Here is a 221-nt window from a genome sequence, read left to right on the forward strand (position 1 = left end):
GGATGTAAAATAATTTTTGGCTTTATGTTTTTTATACGATTGATGTTTCTTACGATTATTACCTGAATGGTAGTGAAATAGAGAAACGAAGACGTTCTTTGCTTTTCCCCTTTTTTTTTTGCGATCAATCGACATCGGGTGAAAAAAATGATTTTTTTTTTTCGGAGAGGATTCCATCCGTAGCCCCCTCCGCCACTTCCTCCCCTCGCCTTGGGCCCAAA

This window comes from Penaeus monodon, chromosome 23 (genome assembly GCF_015228065.2).
Source record: "Penaeus monodon isolate SGIC_2016 chromosome 23, NSTDA_Pmon_1, whole genome shotgun sequence".
NCBI lineage: Eukaryota > Metazoa > Arthropoda > Malacostraca > Decapoda > Penaeidae > Penaeus > Penaeus monodon.